Raw genomic sequence first — 21,030 nt, 5'->3', positions numbered from 1 at the left:
TGTTTAAGTCTTTAATCCATCTGGAGTTAATTTTATTGTAAGGTGTCAGGAAGGGGTCCAGTTTCTGTTTTCTGCACACAGCTAGCCAGTTTTCCCAACACCATTTATTAAACAGGGAATCCTTTCCCCAGCGCTTGTTTTTGTCAGGTTTGTCAAAGATCAGATGGTTGTAGATGTGCAGCATTGCCTCCAAGGCCTTGGTTCTGTTCCATTGGTCTGTATCTCTCTTTTGGTACCACTACCATGCTGTTTTGAATACTGTAGCCTTGTAGTATAGTTTGAAGTCAGGAAGCGTGATGTCTCCTGCTTTGTTCTTTTTGCTTAGTATTGTCTTGGCTATGCAGGCTCTCTTTTGGTTCCATATGAAGTTTAAGGTGGTTTTCTGCATAGAATGTTTTTTCATGCTTGTGTCCTCTCTTATTTCCTTGAGCAGTGGTTCATAGTTCTCCTTGAAGAGGTTGTTTACATCATTTGTTAGTTGTATTCCTAGATATTTTATTCTCTTTGTAGCAATTGTGAATGACAGTTCATTCTTGATTTGGCCCTCTTTTAGTCTGTTATTGGTGTGTAGGAATGCTTGCGATTTTTGCACATTGATTTTGTATCCTGGGACTTTACTGAAGTTGCTTATCAGTTTAAGGAGATTTTGGGCTGAGATGATCGGACCTTCTAAATATACAATCATGTTGTCTGCAAATAGAGACAATTTGACTTCCTCCTTTCCTAATTGAATACACTTTATTTCTTTTTCTTGCCTGATTTCTCTGGCTAGAACTTCCAATACTGTATTGAATAGGAGTGGTGAGAGAGGCCATCCTTGTCTAGTGCCAGATTTCAAAGGGCAAGCTTCCAGTTTTGGCCCACTCAGTATGATATTGGCTGTGGGTTTGTCCTAAATAGCTTTTATTATTTTGAGATACATTCCATCAACATCTAGTTTATTGAGAGTTTTTAACATAAAGGACTGTTGAATTTTATCAAAGGCCTTCTCTGCATCTATTGAGATAATCATGTGGTTTTTTTATTTGATTATGTTTATGTGGTGGATTACATTTATAGACCAGTGTATGTTGAGCCAGCCTTGCATCCCCAGGGTGAAGCCTACTTGATCCTGATTGAAAAGCTTTTTGATGTGCTATTGCAATCAGTTTCCAGAATTTTGCTGAAGATTTTTGCATTTATGTTCATCATGGATATTGGCCTGAAGTTTTCTTTTCTTGTTGAGTCTGCCACGTTTTGGTATCAGGGTGATGTTGGTCTTATAAAATGACTTTGGAAGGATTCCCTCTTTTTGTATTCTTTGGAATAGTGTCAGAAGGAGTGGTACTAGCTCCTGTTTTACATCTGTTAGAATTCTGCTGTGAACCCATCTGGACCTGGGCTTTTTTTTTTTTTTTTTTGGTTGGTAGGCTATTAAATATTGCCTCATCTTAAGCCCTTGTTATTGGTGTATTCAGGGTTTCTACTTCTTGGTTTAGGCTTGGAAGGGTGCAAGTGTCCAGGGTTTATCCAGTTCTTCCAGGTTTACTGGTTTATGTACACAGAGTTGTTTGTAGTAATCTCTGATGATAGTTAGAATTTCTGTGGAATCAGTGGTGATATCCCCTTTATCATTTTTTATTGCATCTATTTGATTCTTCTTTTCTTTTTTATTATTCTCTTTTCTTTTTTATTAATATGGCTAGTGATCTATTTTGTTGATCTTTTAAAAAAAAAAAAAAACAACTCCTAGATTTATTGATTATTTGAAGGGTTTTTTGTGTCTCTAACTCCTTCAGTTCTGCTCTGATCTTAGTTATTTCCTTTCTTCTGCTAGTTCTTCAGGTTGTTTTTGTTTTTTTTTGTCTTGCTCCTCTAGCTCTTTCGATTTTCATGATAGGGTGTCCACATTAGATCTTTCCTTGCTTCTCATGTGGGCATTTATTTCTATAAATTTCCCTCTAGACACTGCTTTACATGTGTCCCAGGAATTCTGGTGCATTGTGTCTTCTTTCTCATTTGTTTTGAAGAATATCATTATTTTGTCCTTCATTTCATCATTTATCCAGTCAATGTTCAGGAACCTGTTGTTCAGTTTCCATGAAGTTGTGTGGTTCTGAGTTAGTTTCTGAATCCTGAGTTCTAATTTGATTGCACTGTGGTCTGAGAGACAGTTTGATTTCCCTTCTTTTGCATTTGCTGAGGAGTTATTTACTTCCAATTATTGGTCAATTTTAGAGTAGGTGTGATGTGTTGCTGAGAAAAATATATATTCTGTGGACTTGGGGTGGAAAGTTCTGTAGATGTCTTTTAGGTTTGCTTGGTTGAGATCTGAGTTGAAGCCCTGGATGTTCTTGTTAATTTCCTGTCATTGATCTGTCTAATATTGACAGCAGAGTGTTAAAGTCTCCTACTGTTATTGGGTGGGAGTATAAATCTCTTTGTAGGTCATTAAGAACTTGCTTTATGTATCTGGGTACTCATGTATTTAGGTGCATATATATTTAGGATCATTAGTTCTTCTTGTTGCATTGATCCTTTTACTATTGTGTAATGCCCTTCTTTGTCTCTCTTGATCTTTGTTGGTTTAAAGTCCATCTTATCAGAGGCTAGGATTGCAACTCTTGCCTTTTCTCTCTCTCTCTCTTCATTTGCTTGGTTAATGTTCCTCCATCCCTTTATTTTGAGCCTGTGTGTGTCCTTGCAGGTGAGATTTGTTTTCTAAATACAGCACACCAATAGGTTTTGACTTTTTATCCAATGTGCCACTCTGCATCTTTTGATTGGGGCATTTAGCCCATTTACATTTAAGGTTAATATTATGTGTGAATTTGATCCTGCCATTTCGATGCTAACTGGTTGTTTTGCCCATTAGTTGACACAGTTTCTTCATTGTGTTGTTGTTCTTTACCATTTGGTACATTTTTGGAGTGGCTGGTAACTGGTTGTTCCTTTCTATGTTTAGTGCTTCTTTCAGGAGCTCTTGTGAGACAGGCCTGGTGCTGACAAAATTTCTCAGCAATTGCTTGTTCATAAAGGATTTTATTTATCCTTCACTTATGAAGCTTAATTTGGCTGGATATAAAATTCTAAGTTGAAAGTCCTTTTCTTTAAGGATGTTGAATATTGGCCCCCACTCTGTTCTGGCTTGGAGGGTTTCTGCCAAGAGATCTGCTGTGAGTCTGATGGGCTTCCCTTTGTTGGTAACAAGACCTTTCTCTCTGGCTGCCCTCAGCATTTTCTTCTTCTTTTCGACCCTGTTGAATCTGATGATTATGTGTCTTGGGGTTGCTCCTCTTCAGGAATGTTTTTTTGGTGTTCTCTGTATTTCCTGGTCTTGAATGTTGGCCTGCCTTGCTTGGTTGGGGATGTTCTCCTGGATAATATCCTGAAGAGTGTTTTCCAGCTTGGATTCATTCTCTCCGTCACATTCAGGTACACCTATCAAACGTAGATTAGGTCTTTTTACATAATCCCATATTTCTGGGAGGCTTTCTTCATTTCTTTTCACTCTTTTTTGTCTAATCTTGCCTTCTCATTTTATTTCCTTGAGTTTATCTTCAATATCTGATATCCTTTCTTCTGCTTGGTCAGTTCAGCTATTGAAACTTGTGTGTGCTTTGCAAAGTTCCCATGTTGTGTTTCAGTTCCATCAAGTCATTTATATTCTTCTCTAAGCTGTTTATTCTCATTAGCATTTCATCTAACCTTCTCTCAAAGTTCTTAGTTTCTTTGCATTGGGTTAGAACATGTTCTTTTAGCTCAGAGAAGTTTGTTATTACCCACGTTCTGAAACCTGTTTCTGTTAGTTCTTCAGACTCCTTCTCCATCCAGCTTTATTCCCTTGCTGTGAAGATTTGCAATCTTTTGGAGGAGTAGAGGCATTCTGGTTTTTGGCGTTTTCGTCCTTTTTGCACTGGTTCCTTTCCATCTTCTTGTACTTATCTACCTTTGATCTTTTTATTTGGTGATTATCAGAAGGGTTCTCTGAGTGGACATCCTTTGGTTGATGTTGAAGTTATCTCTTTCTGTTTTTTAGTTTTCCTTCTAACAGTCAGGGTTCTCTGCTGTAGGACTGCTGGAGGTCCACTCCAGTCCTTGCTTGCATGGGGATCATCTGTAGTGGCTGCAGAATAGTAAGGGTTGCTACCAGTTTCTTCTGTTATCTTCATCCCAGAAAGGTATCCACCAGCTGTCATCCTGAGCTGTTTTATGAGGTGTCTCTTTGTATATATGAGGGTTAGGGAGCTGCTTATGGAGACAGTCTGTCCCTTATAGGATCTCAAGTGCTGATCTGGGACTTCCATTGTTCCCTTCAGAGCTGCTGGGCAGGTATATTTAAGTCTGCTGCAGCAGAACTCATAACAGCCTTTTTTCCCATGTGCTCTGTCCTGGGAAGGTGGGGCTTTATTTATAAGTTCCTGATATACTGCTGCTTTTCTCAGATATGTTGTGCCCAGCAAGGAGGTAGTCGAGTCACAGTCTGCCAACAGAGGTGTTGCTGAGCTGCTGTGGGCTCTGCCCAGCTGCTGTGTGAACTTCCTTGCAGTTTTGTTTACCGAGGTACAGTTAGAACTGCCTCGGTAATGGTGGTCTGCCTTAGTAATGGTGGGCTGCCTCAGTAATGGCAGACCTCCTCAGTAAAAGCGGATTGCCTCGGTAATGGCATATTGCCTCCATAATGGTGGATTGCCTCAGTAATGGTGAACTACCTCAGTGATGGTGGACTGCTTTCATAATGGCAGACTGCCTTGGTAGTGGTGGACTGCCTCAGTAATGGCTGACACCCTTACCCCCACTGAGCTGGACCATCCTTTGTCTAGCTGTGCTTGCTGTGAAACTCTCAATCCAGAGCATTTCAGATTGCTGGTCTTTGTTGGGTTGGGACCTGCTGAGCCAGATCACCTGGCTCCCTGTTTCAGACTCATTTTTTTTTTCACTTGAATGGGCAGCTCTCTCTCCCAGGCATTCCAGACACGAGTTGAAATGGCCACCCAGATTTGTGGAAGTTTTTATGTGGAGACCTGCAGTGGCCACTGAAACAGCCATGCTGGAAACTCTTGGTGCTTTTTATCCTGGGAATCTCCTGGTCTGTGGGCAGTAAAAACTCATTTGGAAATGTTTTGATCACTCAACCTTTGCGTTGTTCTCTCTGGAAACTGCACCCCAGAGCTGCTCCTATTTGGCCATCTTGGATCTCTCCTCTTTTTTTATTTGTAAGTTGATTTATTCCTGAAATGGGAGATATTTGTTATCAGTTCATACCTTTTAATTTCCCAACACCCATGAATCCATTTTAATAGAATCCAGATCTCTAAGAAGCAGATATAAAATATTTATTCCTGTCCAAATGTGATTATTATGCTTCCAGCTGTGTTGTTGCCCGTAAGTAAAGTCTGTGTAGATGTGGCTGGTTCATGTATGTCCAGGGTACCAGAGCATTACATTTACATCAGGATGTAGATCCCAAGAATGCCAGAAAGCACCAAGCAGAGGATGAAACAGGCAGTTATTTTCAGATCCTGCAGGTAAGGAGGTGGATGCACCTCTTGGCTGGTGTTTTCAACCACGAAGTGACAGAAAGTAATGACCAGGTTAAGTAATGACCAGAAATTCAAAACATAAGCCACAACAAATTTGTCTTATATTTGCTTTTGTTGACTGTGCTGTCAGGGTTATATTAAAAACAGTATTGCTCAGACCAGTGTGATGGAGCTTTAGCCCTATGTTTTAATAGTTTTCCAGTTAAATGTTATATTTAAGTCTTTATTTGGAGTTGATTTTTTAATATGATGTAAGTTAAGGGTCTAATTTTATTTTTCTGGTGGATATTCCATTTTTGTGACACCATTTATTGAAAAGACTGTCCCTTCATCATTGTGTGTTTTTGGCATCTTTGTGAAAAATAAGTTGACTATAAGCACGTGGGTTTATTTCTGAGTTTTCCATTCTGTTCAGTTAGCCAGTGCATCCCATTTTGATAGTGATTGCATTAAATTTGTTACCTTTTGTACATTTTCTCAGTATTAATTCTTCCAATTCATGAACATAGGATATCTTTTTATTTACTTGTGTTTTTAAACTGTAGTTCATTGGTATTTTATAGGTTTTTCATATACAGGCCTTTTTATCTTTTTGGTTAAATTTATATGCAGGTATTTAATCTTTTGTTGCTATTGTACTTGGGATTGTTTTCCAAAATTTCATCAGGTAGTTTGTTTATTGGTACATAGAAACACTACTTATTTTTGTTAGCTTATTTAGTTATCATTCAACTTTACTGAATTCAAACATCAGTTATCTTCAGTGTTGGAAGAGGGGCCTGGAGGGAGTTAATTGGACAAGGGGGTGGATTTCTCCCTTGCTATTACTTATGATAATTTTCATGAGATCTGGCTGTTTACAAAAGTGTGTAGCACCTCCCCCTTCTTTCTCATTTCCCCCTATTCTAGCCATGTAAGATGTACTTCCTTCCTCTTTGCCTTCTGCTATAATTTTAAGATCTAGCCTCCCCAGCCATGCTTAAAACCTGCTGAACCATGAGCCAATTAACCCTTTTTTTCTTTATAAAGTACCCAGTTTGGGTATTTGTCTTTAGTAGTGCAAGAACAAACTAATATAGTTCAAAAGATAGAGAGTGGCTTAGTAAATAACATAAAACAATATACAATATACGCTGCATATAAGAGACTTGCTTAATGCTAAATGACATCCATGAGTGAAAGTGAAAATGGAAAAAGTTATTTCATGCAAATGAAAACAAAAGCAGAGAGTAGAGGTAGCTATGTTTATCTCAGACTGAATTGATTTTAGGTCACAAACTGTAAAAAGAGACTATGAATGTCTTTATATAGTCATAAAAGGGTCTATTCAGCCACAGGATGTAGCAATTGTAAATCAATATGTACCCAAGAACAGAGCATCTTAATATATAAATGAAACATTAAGTGATCTGAAGGTGGACATAGACTGCAACACAGTAATGCTAGAGAAGTTCAGTACCCCACTTTCAACACTGGACAGATAATCCAGATAGAAAATCAATAAAGAAACATTGAGCTGCAACTACATTTTAGACTAGATGAATTTAACGAACATATGTAGGACGTACCATCCAAGAGAAACAGAATACACATTCTTTTCATGTGCACATATAACATTATCCAGGATAGATCATATTCTAGGCCGTGAAACAAGTAATAAGAAATTTGACAGTATTGAGTTTGTATCAAATGTTTTTCTGACCACAATGTTATAAAGCTAGAAATTCACAATAGAATCACAAAACATTAACAAATATGTAGAAATTAAACAATATGCTCCTGAACTACTAACAGAAACTGCATAAAGAAGAAATTAAATAAGAAATTTACAAAATACTATGAGAGAAATGAAAATATGTGAACAACTTATCAATACATGCTTTATCAAGTAAAAGCAGTTCTTAAGGGGAAATTTTATAACAATGAATACTTAAATCAAATAAAAGCAAGATCTCAAATAAACAACCCAAAGTTACAACTTAAGAAACTAGAATAAAAGGTACAAACTAAGTCAAAATTTAGCAGAAAAAAGGAAGTAACAAATATCAGAGCAGAAATAAATTAGGACTAGAAAGAAAATATCAATAAAACTAAGATGTGTGTAGTATTTTGAAAAGGTAAACAGAATTGATGAATGCTTCGCTGGGCTATGAAAGAAGACTCAAATAAAATGATAAACATAAAATAGGATATCATCATTGATAAGACAAATATAAAGGCCTATGAGACTTACTATGAACAATTATGCAGGAATGTATTGGACAAACTAGATGTACATACATTCCTACCTACCAAGATGGAATCATGAAGAAGGTGCAGATCTTAACAGAATAACAGAATAACGAGATTGATTTAGTAAATAAAATTTCCCACCAAAGAAAATTTTAGGAACAGGTATCTCCACAGCTAAGCTCTACCAAATATTTAAAGAAAAACAAATTCCAATTGTTGTCAAACTCTTTCAGAGTTGAAGAGGAGGGAAGACTTCAAGACTAATTGTATAAGGTCAGCATCACCCTGAAACCAAAGACAGATAACGAAAATACTATAAAAGAAAACTACAAACCAATATTACTGATAAACATAGATGCAAAAATCCTCAACAAAATCGTATGAATCTGTATTCAGCAGCACATTCAAGAGGATCATTCACTATCACCAAATGGGATTTATTCCTGGATTGCAAGGATGGCATAACATATTAAAATCAGTTAGTGTGATTTACAGAATGAGAGACAAAAACAGCACAGTAATTCTAATTGATGCATAAAAAGCATATGACAAAACAATATTATAAAACTCTTGTTAAATTAGGTATAGAAGGAATGTTTTATTATAAAAACTCTTAATAAATTAGGTATAGAAGGAATGTTTCTGAACACAGTAAGGCCCAAATATGACATGTTTACAGCTACCATTATGTTCAATGGTGAAAAGTTGCAGCCTTTTTTTGTCTCTTGATCAGGAACAAGCCAAGGATGCACAGGCAACAATAAAGTGTTACTACACACTGAAAACAAACTGACCAAAAAAAAAAAAAAAAAAAAAAAAAATACAGTGAACAAGATACTAGGAGTAAATTTAATCAAGAAAGTGAAAGATACACTAAAAACTATAAAACATTACCAAAAAATGTAAACCACACTTACTGATTTTAACATGTTATGCCATCCTTGCAACCCAGGAATAAATTCCACTTGGTCATAGTGAATGATCATTTTCAATGTACTGTTGAATACAGATTCAAACTATTTTGCTGAGGATTTTTGCATCTATGTTTATCAGTAATATTGGTTTGTAGTTTTATAGTATGATAAAAGTTATTCAACATGATAGAAACAAAAAGTTATCTCTTTGACAATGAGATAACTTTATGCTTATGAACTGGAAGAATTAATATTGCTTTAAAAAGTGTATAGTAAAAGCAATATACAGATTCATTGCAATCTCTATTAAAATTTCAATTTCACTCTGAAGAAGTAGAAAAAAAAAAATGTAAGAAACCACAGAAACTCTAAATAGCCAGAAATCTTGACCAAAAATATTAAAGCTGAAGACATCATACTACCAGATTTGAATACAAAGCTTTAGTCATCAAAACTCCATGGCGGTAGCATGAAAACAGACATACCAAGATGAAATTATTTATTTCTGTGCATAAATAAAAATAAATCAATGCATCTGTAGTTAATTAATGTTTGACAATTTTCTTTTCTTCTGTATGTGGTTATCCAGTTTTTCTCACACTGTTGAAGAGACTGCCTTTTCTCCATTGAAATTACTCCCTGTTTAATAAATGGTGTTGGGAAAACTAGCTAGCCATGTGCAGAAAATGGAAACTGGATCTTTTTCTTACACCTTATACAAAAATTAACTCCAGATGTATTAAAGGTTTAAACGTAAACTGTAACACCATAAAAACCCTAGAAGAAAACCTAGGCAATACCATTGAGGACATAGGCATAGGCAAGGACTTCACAACTAAAACACCAAAAGCAATGGCAGCAAAAGCCAAAATAGACAAATGGTCACATTTAAGAGCTTCTGCACAGCAAAAGAAACAATAATTAGAGTGAACCAGAAACCAAAAGAATGGGAAAAAATTTTGCAAGCTACCCATCTGAGAAAGGGCTAACATCCAGAATCTACAAAGACTAAAACAAATTTACAAGAAAAGACAAACAACCCCATCAAAAAGTGGGCAAAAGGATATGAACACTTTTCAAAAGATGACATTTATGTGGCCAGTAAACATGAAAAAATGCTCACCATCACTGATCGTTAGAGAATTGCAAATCAAAACCACATTGAGATATCATCTGACACCAGTTAGAATGGCGATCATTAAAAAATCTAGAGACAACAAACACTGGAGAGGATGTAGAGAAATAGGAGCACTTTTACACTGTTGGTGGGAGTATAAATTAGTTCAACCATCGTGGAACACAGTGTGGTGATTCCTCAAGGATCTGGAAATAGAAATACCCCAGCAATCTCATTGCTGATTATATACCCAAAGGATTATAAACCATTGTATTATAAAGACACATGCACACGCATGTTCATTGTGGCACTGTTTACAATAGCAAAGACCTGGAACCAACCCAAATGCCCATCAATGATAGACTGGATAAAGAAAATGTGGCACAGATACACCATGAAATACTATGCAGCCATAAAAAAGAATGAGTTCATGTCCTTTGCAGGGACATGGATAAATCCAAAAACCATCATTCTCAGCAAACTGACACAAGAACAGAAAACCAAACACCACATATTCTCACTCGTAGCGGATGTTGAACAATGAGAGCATGAGGACACAGGGAAGGGAACATTATACAATGGGGTCTGTTGCTGGGTGGCATGCTAGGGGAGGAATAGGGACTGGAGATTGGGAAGGGATAACATTGGAAGAAATATCTAATATAGGGATTGGTGAGATGGAGGCAGCAAACCACTACGGCAAGTGTGAAGCACATTCCTCTTGTCTCAGCTACTCAGGAAGCTGAAGTAGGAGGATTGATCCTGGTAGGTTGAGTCTACAGTAAGCCTTGATCACACCACTTCACTTTCTCCTGGGTGACACTGTCTCAAAAGGGCAAAGACCTAAATATATATTTCTCAAAGAAGACACACAAATGGCTAACAGATATATGAAAAACTGCTCATCATCTCTAATCATGAGATAATACAAAGTAAAACCACAATGAGGTGTCACCTCATATCTGACAGCCAATTAGCAAATAGATGAAAGATAAATTTTAGAGAAGACATGGAAAAAAATGGACTTGTTATCCACCATTAGTGGTATTGTATATTGATACAGCCATTTTGGAAAACAAAAGTTTCCTCAGAAAACTAAAAATAAAATTGTCATGTGATCCAGCAATTCCACTACTGGGAATATACAGAAAGAAATTAAAATCATGCAAGATTGTTGCATAGGTATACACGTGGCAGTGTGATTTGCTGCCTTCCTACCCCTCATCACATGTACCCCAAAACTTAAAATGCAATTTAAAAAAAAAAAAGAACAGGAGGAGCTGAGGCCGCAGCTTGGCCTCTGAGCTCATGCTGAATCTGAGAGTTTTAGAACCAGCTTTCAGATCAATTTCTAAATGGCCAAATTTAATGTATTGCCATTTAGAGCCAAGAAATAAATTTGTTTTATAGAACTCATTTGTCTTCCAGGGAAACCCACACATGTCGGCTTCAAATTACTGACTGGCTTTTGCTTCCCAAGAATTCAACGTGTTATTTTAAGCTTATCTCTGCCTTTTTAAAGACAAATTTTAAATTTATTTTAAAAAGTAAATGGTTAGTGCTGATGCTTGCACAACAGTATAAATGTACTTAGCACCACTGAACTATACACACTTAAAAATGGCAGCAAATGGGACGGGTGCAGTAACTGATGTCTGTTTAATCCCTGCTACTCAGAAGCCTGAGGCAGGAGAATTGCTTTAACCCAGGAGACGGAGGTTGCAGTGAGCTGAGATTGCCCCATTGCACTCCAGCCTGGGTGACAGAGTGAGACTCCATCTCAAAAAAAGGAAAAAGAAAAGGCTAGAAAGGGTAAATTTTCGCTTACATATATTTTACCATAATTTCAAATGTTTTTACTTGGGCTGGGCATGGTGGCTCACACCTGTAAATATCAGCATTTTGGGAGACCGAGGCAGGTGGATCACAATGTCAGGAGTTTGAGACCAGCCTGACCAACAAGGTGAAACCCCATCTCTACTAAAACAAAACAAAAAAAATTAGCTGGGTGTGGTGGTGTACACCTGCAATCCCAGCTAATTGGGAAGCTAAAGCAGGAGAATCGCTTGAACCTGGGAGGCAAAGTTTGCAGTGAGCCAAGATTGCACCACTGCACTCCAGCCTGGGTGACAGAGCAAGATTCCATACCCTCCCCCCCCAAAAATGTTTTACTTGGGGGAAGAAAAAGTAAACGGAGGCATATTTCAAAGTTTTCACTTTAACAATAAAATGCAGAGGAATTATGCTGACAATAATTTTACATAAATATATATATTTAAATATTAAATAACAAAACAGCAAACAAGGAAGACAGTGAGTAAAACAAATCTGAAATAGTTTGTTTTCTAGCTTAATGTTCCCAAGGGAACACACAATGTTCACTAAGAGAGTCAAAATGGAGGTGTTTTTTTAATGAAAGTTGGGTTCAAAATATTGAATATAACAAAAAGTTAATTGGGGAATAGTAATAAATCACAGATCAAGTCTCTTAAATTTTTGATTATTTTAATTGTCTAAAATAATAGAAAATACTGTGTTTCAGTTAAATTCCAAATCATTTTTTAAATACCTTAAAAAAATAAAAAGAAATTAAAATCAGTATATGAAAAAGATGTATGCCTTCCCATGTTTATTGCAGTATTATTTGCAGTATCTAAGATATGAAAACAATCTAGGTGTCCAACAATAGATAAATGGATTTTAAAATTTGGTATATGTACAATCACATAACCCAAATTCAGACTATATAGTACAAGGCTACAGTAACCAAAACAGCATGTTACTGGTACAAAAACAGACTTGTTGATGAATTGAACAGAATAGATAGCCCAGAAATCATGCTGCACACCTACAACAATCTGGTGTTTGACAAAATCAACAAAAACAAGCAATGGGGAAAGTATTCCCATTCAATAAATTGTGCTGAAATAACTGGCTAGACTTAGGCAAAAGATTGAAACTTGTCCCCTTCCTTACACCTTATACAACAGTCAGCTAAAGATGACTAGCGACTTAAATGTAAAACTTGAAGCTATAAAAGCCCTCAAAGATAACCTAAGGAGTATCATTCTGGACATAGGACCTGGCAAAGATTTCATGATGAAGATGCCAAAAGCAATTGAAACAAAAACTGAAGTCAACAAATGGGACCTAATTAAAGAGCTTCCCTGTTGAACGTTTGCTATGAATAGCAAAATGAACTATCAACAGGTAAACAATCAACCAAATGGGGGAAAACATTTGCAAACTGTACAGCTGACAAATGTCTATTATCCAGTATCTTAAATAAACAAATTGACATGCAAAAAGCAACCTCATTAAATAGTAGGCAAAGGGCATAAACAGGCAATTTTCAAAAGAAGATATACATAATGGCAACAAGCATATGAAAAAATTGCTGAACACCACTGATCAGTGGAGAAATGCAAATCAAAACCACAAGGAGATACCATCCCACACCAGTCAGAATGACTATAATTCAAAAGTCAAAAAATAGCCTGCTGGCAAGGCTGTGGAGAAAAGGAAACACATACACTGCTGGTGAGTATGTAAGTTAGTTCAGCTGTTGTGGAAAGCAGTTTGGCAATTTCTCAAAGAAGACAGAATTACCACTGGACCCAGCAATCCCATGATCAGGCATATATCCAAAGGAATATAAACCAGTCTACCCTAAAAGGACATTCATATGCATGTTCATGGCAGCACCCATCAATGGTAGATCAGATAAAGAAGAAAATGTGGTGCATATACCCCATGGAATACTATGTAGTCATAAAAAGAATAAAATCATGTTCTTTACAGCAACATAATGAAACTGGAGTTACTTATCCTAGTGAACTACTGCAAAAACAGAATACCAAATACACATGTCCTCACTTATTAGTAGGAGCTAAACATTGAATACACATGAACATAAAGATGGGAATAGACATTGAGGACGACTAGACAAGGCAAGGATGGAGGGCCAACTGAGCTGAAGAACCACCTGTTGGGTACTATGCCTACTTTCTGGGTGATGGGACTGTTGGGACCACAAATCTCAGTGTCATGTAATTTACCCATGTAACAAACCTGCATGTGTATATTTTAATCTGTAAGAAAAGTTGAAATTATAAATAAAATTTTTAAATGACTACACCATTTTACATTCCCAAAAGCATTAAATGAGAGTTCCTCTCCAAATTTTTGCCAGTATTTGGTGGTGTCAGTATTTGGGATTTTGGTTATTCTAACAGGTATGCAGTGGCATGTCATTGTTGTTATTTCCCTGAGGAAGTATTTTGTTTAGCATCATTACATATGCTTATTTTTCATTTGCATATTTTATTTGATGATGTGCCTGTTAGTGTATTTAGCTCCATTTTTAGACAAGGTCTTGCTCCATCACCCAGGCTGGAGTGCAGTGGCACGATCTTGGCTCACTGCAACCTCTGCCTCCCAGGTTCAAGTGATTATCCTGCCTTAGCCTCCCAGATAGCTGGGATCACGGGTGTGCACCACCATGCCCAGCTAATTTTTGTACTTTTAGTAGAGACAGGGTTCCATCATATTGGCCAGGCTGGTCTCAAATTCCTTACCTCAAGTTATCCACGGGGCTCGCCCTCCCAAAGTGCTGGGATTGCAGATGTGAGCCACCATTCCTACCCTTTAGTTCATTTTTTAATTGGGTTGTTTCTTAATGTTTAGTTTTAAAAATACTAATATATTTTGGTGACAGCCCTTATATGTTTTGGCAAATATTTTCTTCCAGTCCATGGTTTCTTTCTTTTTTTTTTTTTTTAAGTGTCTTCCCCAGAAAAGAAAATATTACATTTTAATCAAATCCAGCTCAATAATTATTTCTTTTATGAACTGCAACTCTTGTTTTTTCTAAAGGTTATCATCAAACCCAATAATCTGTTTTCTCCTTGTCATGTTCTGTAAGTTTTATCATTTTCTGTTATATTTTTAGGTCTTTATTTTGAGTTAATTTCTGTTAAGGTGTAAGGTCTGTGATTTTTATTTATTTATTTATTTATTTATTTATTTATTTATTTTGCATGTGGATGTTCAGTTTTTCCAGCATCCCTTCCTGAAAAAAAAAACTATCTTTGTTTTATCATCATGTTTCCTTTATTTCCTTTTCAAAGGTAAACTGAATATATGTGTCTATTTCTGAACTTTATCCTGTTTCATCAATATGTTTGTCTATTTTTTTTTAGCAATACCACACTCTTGATTAAGGTAGCTCTATAGTAAGTGTTGAAGTTAATTTGTCTGTCCTCCAATTTTGTTCTTCAAAATTGTGTTTTGCTATTGAAGGTCTCTTGCCTATTTATACAAACTTTAGAGTTTGTCTATATTCTCCAACTTATTTGCTTCCATTTTGATTGGAATTGCATTGAATTCCAATTCAATAGGAAAAACTGTCATCTTAACAATACTGAGTCTTTCTGTTTATTAATATGGTATATCTCTTCATTTGTTTAGTTCCTTGATTTCTTTCATCAGATGTAGACACTTCGGGGATTAGAGAGGTCCCTCTTCCTTGAGCAAAGGACGGTAATAAATGCCGGGGATTAGAGAGGTCCCTCTTCCTTGAGCAAAGGACGGTAATAAATGCCACAGTTTGCAGCCAAGAAGTCACCTCTAAGAGGCAGATGTCTAACCACACTCAGGAGGTCAGAGAATGATAAAGATGTCCCAGGAAAATCAAGAAATTGAAGAATCAATAATTGTCTCTGAGTAACACTTTTTCATTTTCCCAGGGCAGCTGTCATTTCAGTAAATACCTACCAGCTTGTGCCAAGCATGCTGACACTTTTGGCTTTCCTTGGCCCTGATACTAGTCCTTAGTTTTGGCTGTGTGCTTCTTAAGTTAGTTAGAAAGTTCTTTATTCCTACAGTGAGATAACGTTTTTCTCAAATATTTATTTAAAATATTTTTCAAGTGGTATTTTAGATAGAAGGGGTACATATGCAGGTTTACATTGTGTCTTTTTGGTAAAATGTTGTATTTTCTTTTGGGTATGTACCCAGTAATGGGAATTTTTATCTTTTATTACGTTTTTTTGTTTGTTTGTTTGTTTTGTTTTGTTTTGTTTTGTTTTGTTTTTGAGATGGAGACTTGCTCTATCTCCCAGGCTAGATTGCAGTGACATGATCTCTGCTCACTGCATCCTCCTCTGGATTCAAGCAATTCTCCTGCCTCAGCCTCTGAGTAGCTGGGATTACAGGTCCCCTCCACAGTGCTCAGCAAATGTTTGTATTTATACTAGAGACAGGGTTTTGCCATGTTGGCTATGCTGGTCTTGAACTCCTGACCTCAGGTGATCCACCTGCCTTGGCCTCCCAAAGTGTTGGGATTACAGGTGTGAGCCACCACACCCAGCACCAGTAAGGGGATTGCTAGGTCAGATGGTACCTGTTTTAAGTTCTTTGAGGAATCAACAGCTTTGCACACTGGCTGAACTATTTAAATATCCACCAACTCTGTATGTGCTCCGTTTTCCATCTAGCTTCACCAGCGTCTATTAACAAATAAACACTTTTATTCCAGCCATAGAACATTTGTTAGTGTTTTTTTTTTTTTTAGCACATGCTCTGAAGACTTTCTGTTTCAAAACCAATGATGATTATTCTTTCCAAATATATTTTTTCTTCTTCCAGAGGGACATGGAGCTTTCTGCCTGTGTTAGTTTGGGGTATACATTGAGAGCATAACACCTTGGAGTGGCCCATTCCAGTATCTCTGAATGCTTCATATAGACTCTCTTCAACTGCAAACTCAGTAAGGAAAGAAACCTCCAGATAGTCCTGCACCAGGCAAGTCACCAACTACAGAATTACTACAATAATATCTGACTGGTTCTATAATTCACAAACATCGACATGGGTCACTTGCAGGTAATAAAGTTTTAGTAATGGCAGTGACGTCTCAGCTCACCAGGAAGCATATTATGGGCTCTGAAAACAGGTTACAATGAGTATTGAGGCAGTAAGAATCACATTCATTAGATTTTAGCTAAAAATGTTCTTGCAGGAAGGCAAATTATTCTTCCTGCACATGTAGGAATAACAGACCTGCAGGGAGCAAACACAGTGAGAGACAAAATCTGTGCCGCATGTCTGTGAGCTTCAGTCCCCAGGGAGACACACTGAGCTTGCATGGCTTCTTTCACCACTACTGCATTTGTTGTACAGTGTATTTCATATTAGTCCACTATTGAATTTTACATTCCATTGGTCTCTCATTCTGTTTATGAATTAACACAACACAATTTTAATTTCAAAGTCTACAATATTTTATGAGAGAATTTACTCTTTTCAGACTTTTCATGGACATTCTTACTTGTTTATTCTTCTTTAGAGTAAACTTTCTATCTCTAGAATACAAAGAGATGATAGCTATGTTGGAGTTAAAATCTTATTTATTAAAATATTTTTTATTTCTTGGCCAGGCATGGTGATTCATGTCTGTAATCCCAGTACTTTGGGAGGCTGAGGCAGGTGGATTACTCGAATTCAGGACTTCAAGACCAGCCTGCCTGAACAACATGGCAAAATCCTGGCTCTACAAAAAAAGAAGAAAAATTAGCTGGGCATGGTGGTGCACAACTGTGGTCCCAGCTACTTGGGGGACTGAGGTAGAAGGATCACTTGAACCCAAGATGTGGAGGTTGCAGTGAGCTGAGATTGTGCCACTGCACTTCATCCTGGATGAGAGGGGGAGACCCTGTCTCAAAAAAACAAAAGTATTTTTGATTTCTTAATAATGTTGATTCTTCCTGCTTAATCATGTAACATCATGACTTTTCATTTTACAAATCTATTTTTATGTTTAAAAAATATTTTCTGCTAATTTCTTAATGATTACATTATTTAAAATATAATTTTCTGTGACATTTTGACATCTGTTTTGCATTTGTGAACATGAACACATGACATTCTCATTAATTCAATTAATGTAATTTATTGTATTAAAGAATTTCCTGAGAATGAATCTCACTTTCTGGCATAAAGGGAACTTAATAATGCTACAATATTTTAATGTGTTAACACAATTTTTTCTAATATGTAATAATGTTACTTTCATATTCATATCTTTTAATTCTTTGTGATATTCTATTGCTCATGCAAACAGTTCTTATATCAATTTATCCTTCCTAAAAATGATTGGGAAGAATGATTATAGCTTTTAAATAGTTTAGGATATATTGGTATATTCATTAGTACATGAGTAGAATTTTCTTCTGGAATCCATAAAATTGGTACATTTTTATGGATAGGAGGGGTCGTTAGTGAATGTTCTGTTTCTTCTATAAATATTTAGTTTAGAATCTCTGTCTCTGTGGGGTAAATGTTGATAAAATATATATTCCTAGAATACATATTATCTACATTTAAATATTAATTTGCATTGAATTGTATAATTTCTTTTCTATTTATTCTTTATATTAATGTTTGACTTTAATTTCTTATCTGCAGTGTAAACTGTTGACACTTCCTTCTCATACTCTTTGTGTGATCCCATCTGTTTAAAGAATAGTTTGGCTCCAGAGTTTGGAGATTAGCTGAAAATTAGATTTTCAGCAGATGCATAACCCAGGGAAGCACAGAATTCAGTAAGACACACATGCTTTGCTTCAGTCTCTCATGTCTCAGACTCAGCATTTCTGCTTCCTTCATTTCCTGCTTCCTTCCTTCCTTCAGGAGCCCATTTTCTTCCAGATATTGTGGAAATTTATCACCTCTCCCAAACATTTTTATGTCTCTGGAGATGCACATGAGAACATTGTCATTGTTTTTGGTAATTGGTTTTCTGAAAATAACTTTAACTCTTCAAATATGTACTGTCATTGTATCTACAGGTGAAGTGATAATTGTAGTTTTCTGGGGAAGTGAAGTCACAGGATCACAAATCCACATCTCAGACCTCCTTCCTACACACTCACTGGCTGTAGTGACTACAAACCAGAGCCTATTCTCCCAGCAGTAGAAGGAAATCATGTGAGTAGTTTATATTTCAATCTGTGAGGTCAGGTCTGCAAGGAAAAGGAAGTATGTGGATCAGTAGACAGAGTAAGTACTGTTTTCTGGAAAAGGGAGTTTTCTGGGCTGTGAGCTGATCGGCATCAAAGCCATGCAGGAAAATGGAAATAATTACTGAATCATAAGCTTAACTTGTATAGAAGTAAAGGATGTCCAAGACCATAAGCCAATCCATAAGTGCTCCTACATTAATTTTGTGTAATTCTCACTGTTGGTCATTGTCAGATTGAGATGTATAAAACCATAACATCTGTCTTCTTAAAGTTCTCTAGTATAATTTGGAAATTAATCTGCTAGATGTTCTATCTTTCCTACAGGTGTCAGACCATTTCTAGGATTAGTAGAGATATTTCTACAATACCTCACAATGTGCCAGTAGTAATGTATAGGATGTAGCCAGTTGATTTACCCTATTCAATTCAGAAATAGTAAATATGTATAGGTTTCATACTTATTTGGTGTACATTTTGTATTTAGTGGAGACGGTGATCTAGTGATGACAGAGAACAGCTGATGTCTGCAAATTATGACTAGACTTTTTAGTATCAGAAAAATCAAAGAAAGGTAATTTGATTACCTTAAGTTTTTGCATCAGCAATTTTCAGAATTGCCATATATTGTGATACTTTTAGTAGTTTCAAAAAAGTTCTAATTGTATTTCCAAGCTCAATACTTACTTGGTACTATTTAACTTAATTAAATTAACAAATATTTCTGCCAGTTTTCCTTTTGCATAATAGACACATTTAACACTTTTAACAATTTTGACATTGAAATAATTTGACATTTTTGTACTCATCAATATGATTTTCTTTATAATTAATAGTAACTCAGTTTCAATTCTGCAATATATTATCTCATTTATGTTTCATATCTGTAGCTTTGGACACAATCACTTCACTGTGTGCTCCTTGGTTAACATTTAAAAAGTGACTCCTATTTAAATTTCAATATGAAAGCATTTGTGCATTCAATAAATTCCATTTGGTATAGTATAATTATTCTTTTAGAATTATATCAAAATTAAGGCATCTTCTTCTACTTGGATCTCTGAATCATTATAGATGATTTTTGCCTATAAATTAAGCAATTAGTTTTAAATAAGATATTACTATTATGTTTTTAAGTACAATTATTCTTTAAAACTCTGACAATATATTGAAATCGACATTAAAAACTGCAGAGTATTAGCAAAACCTAATTATATCTAAGTTTGTGACACATAGTGGTTATATACATTGTCAATTCCAGATTTTGCCTCATATAAGAAAGGGGTTTTTGCTGTCATTCAGTATTCCTGTGCCTACAATATCTTAAATGCTAGGGGTCTTGCTTTGTCTCTTTTCAGTCCTCAGAGCTATAGAGCACACACATTTATGTTCAGGCATCTCGAGACCGACGTAGCATTGGTCCTAAAATACCTGAGGCCCCTTTTGCAACCTTTATTTCTGTTACATTATCTTTTGCATTTTAAACTTCCTCTCCAGGTCTCCTTTGCAGGAAAATCACTATTCTCGACTTATCTCATTGCCACAGCTTAGGCACTTTTTTTTTTTTGGCAACAAAGAGCATGATAAATGCAATGGTACCTCACATTTCAATGCTACCATTGAATGTAAATGACCTACTTAAAAGACACAGAACTGCAGAATGGATAAGAACTCACCATCTGCTGCCTTCAGCAGATTCACCAGCACATAAGGACTCACACTCTTCCCCGCAAGTCCACAAAGTCCATTGCATCATTTTTATGCCTTTGTGTCCCCATAGCTTAGCTTAGTTCAAACGTATCAGTGAGAACATAGGATGTTTGGCTTTCCATTCCTGAGTGACTTAACTTAGAATAATAGCCTCCAGTCTCATCCAGGTCACTGCAAATGCTGTTAATTCATTCCTTTATATGGCTGTGTAGTATTCCATCATATATACACTACAGTTTCTTTATTCACTCATTGATTGATTGGCATTTGGGTTGGTTCCATGATTTTGCAACTGTTTTTTACCCAGTGCTGCTATAAAAATGTGTATGTATCTTTTCTGAATAATTACTTCTTTTCCTCTGGGTAGATACCCAGTAGTAGGATTGATGGATCAAATGGTAGTTCTACTTTTAGTTCTTTAAGGAATCTCCACACTGTTTTCTATAGTGGCTGTACTAGTTTACATCCCTATCAGCAGTGTAGAAGTGTTTCCTGTTCACCATAAAATAAATAAA

General features: G+C 36.2%; 1 protein-coding gene across 6 annotated transcripts in view; it reads left to right on the top strand.

Annotated features, from left to right (window-relative positions):
• ANKRD62 (ankyrin repeat domain 62) overlaps positions 1-18,112 on the top strand; it is a 112,618-nt gene extending 94,506 nt beyond the window's left edge. For all 6 annotated transcript variants that reach the window (XM_074383809.1, XM_074383807.1, XM_074383805.1 and 3 more), the window contains one exon: positions 16,434-18,112. The gene's annotated coding sequence lies outside the window, so the exon portion shown is untranslated. The remainder of the gene's footprint in view (positions 1-16,433) is intronic.
• Positions 18,113-21,030: the final 2,918 nt, after the last annotated feature.

The sequence above is a fragment of the Saimiri boliviensis genome, chromosome 13, assembly GCF_048565385.1.
Source record: "Saimiri boliviensis isolate mSaiBol1 chromosome 13, mSaiBol1.pri, whole genome shotgun sequence".
NCBI lineage: Eukaryota > Metazoa > Chordata > Mammalia > Primates > Cebidae > Saimiri > Saimiri boliviensis.
The sequence above is the reverse complement of the archived record's forward strand: the minus strand, read 5'-3'. Positions and strand labels throughout refer to the sequence as shown.